General features: G+C 36.6%; 1 pseudogene; it reads left to right on the forward strand.

Annotated features, from left to right (window-relative positions):
* Positions 1 to 971: 971 nt before the first annotated feature.
* LOC127214175 (protein SREK1IP1-like) lies at positions 972 to 1,496 on the forward strand (annotated as a pseudogene).
* Positions 1,497 to 2,132: the final 636 nt, after the last annotated feature.

The raw sequence follows: 2,132 nt of genomic DNA on the forward strand, positions 1-2,132 counted from the left end.
TGCTAATGTGGATGGGATAAATCTCACCAATCCTCAACTCCATACAAAGAACTACAGGTAATTAAGGAATTCTGAGTGTGGCAAAAATAAGCTTCCCCAACGAAAGGCTACAGATGTTTATAAGTTAATTTGCTTTTATTTTTTGTGTGCATTGGTATTCTCCTTGCATATGTCTGTATAAGAGTGTTGGAGTTCCTGTAACTAAAGTTACAGATCATTGTGAGCTGCCATGTGTGGAGATATATTATTTATTATTTATTAAAGCTTGCCTGAGGATTCAGAAAGCAAAACCAGCCTCAAGCTCACATAAAGTTGATCTAGGCAAATGGGACCACATGACTTTAATCCCAGCATTGGGGATGTATATAAGACAGGAGCCGGGTCTCAGAGAAGAGAGAAGGAAATGAGGTTGGTATGTAAACTGAAAATAATTTTTTAAATAAAAGAAAAAGAGGACTTGATATTCTAAGCTACCGATAGATTTCAAACATATTCACTGTTGCTCTATTCATAATAGCCAGGAAATAGAAATGATATAAATAAGACGGATAATGAAAATGTGGTAAATATAAACAGTAAAATTCTACTCATCTCTAGAAAATGAAATTTAGAGGTAAATCAATAGTAATAGAAAATAACACTGAGTGAAATAACCTAGGCTCAGAAAGACAAGTACTGAATGCATATAATCTAGACTAGCCAAAGAAAGCAGGATAATAAAAAGGGGACACTGGCAGAGCTCTAGGAGAAGGATAATAGGACATAGGGCTATGAAGGGTGAAATGGGAAAAAAAAGAGGGACAAATATTTTCTAAAATTACAAAATCGAAACACATATCAGAAGGTATGCTTTTGTATAAGTGAAAGTAGAAAAATACCAAATAAATAAGTTATTATTGACAAGATCTGAATATCTCTTCATTTTTAAATTATTTATTATTGAATCAATAATAAAATATGTATAGCTCCCCTCACCTGTGCCATGGCACTCCCAGGTTGCAACAAGGACAATGTCCGAGCAGGCTGCAAAAAATGTGGCTACCCTGGCCATCTGACTTTTGAGTGCCGCAATTTTCTCCGGGTAGACCCCAAAAGGGAATCGTGTTGGATGTCAGCAGCACAAGCAGTGAGGACAGCAACGAAGAAAACGAGGAGATGAACAATCTGCAGGCCCTGCAGGAGAAGAGCATAAATGAAGAAGAGGAGAAGAAAAAGGAAAAAGGAAAGGAGAAAATTAAATTGAAAAAGAGGAAAAGGTCTTACTCCAGCTCCACGGAAGAGAACTCTTCAAAACAGAAGAAACAGAAAAAAGAAAAGAGCAAATCAAAAAGAAAAAAAAAATCACAAAAAGGAAAAGAAGAAGAGAAAAAAGGAAAAACATTCTTCCCCCAACCGTTCTGAAGTCACTAAAAAGTAACCAAATCGGCCTAACTCAGGAAATTGAAGAATTCAGTATTTTTAACTATTGTACCTTCCTTGCTATCTAATTATGCTTCACAGTAAATCCCAGCATCTCCCATAAAGACATTTCTCACATGTTGGGAACCCTGTCTCTCTGCTCATCTGTATTAGACCCATCTTGTTCCTCGGCAGCCATGCCTCAACTATAGATACCTGTACTTGTGTTTCTGCGTGTAAGGCTAGCATTGTCACTTCATGAGTTAATTATCACATGACTTTACTATAGTCGAACCAAGTAATCTTCATAGCAGCTACTGAGTGGCGTCTGCCTTCCAGTGAGGTAGCTAGGTTGGTGATAGTGATTTCCTCTTGATAGTGAAGAGTTTAATAGCTTTATCTACTGTGTAATGTATAAAGATGGTGAAGTTCTTCACTGTTGTTTTTAAACATCTAGGCTTTTTAAATAATATCACTGAAGATAAAACTGCTTTACTGATCTTAAGTTTTTAAATGAATGGGACCTATAGGAAGATAATGAATGTACTTATAACATTGTTTTATGAAATGCATGTTTCTAGCACATGCCTCCTGTTTTTATGAAAATTAAAATATCCCCTTTTTAAAGAGACCCACTTAGATGACTTGAAAGTCTGGCAGGGAGATTCTGTGCCAGTCAGGATTATCAGGGTCGATCCTGGGTTGATGAACACATGTGCCACATTGGCATGTCT

Source organism: Phodopus roborovskii, unplaced genomic scaffold (assembly GCF_943737965.1).
Source record: "Phodopus roborovskii unplaced genomic scaffold, PHOROB, whole genome shotgun sequence".
NCBI classification, from domain to species: Eukaryota; Metazoa; Chordata; class Mammalia; order Rodentia; family Cricetidae; genus Phodopus; species Phodopus roborovskii.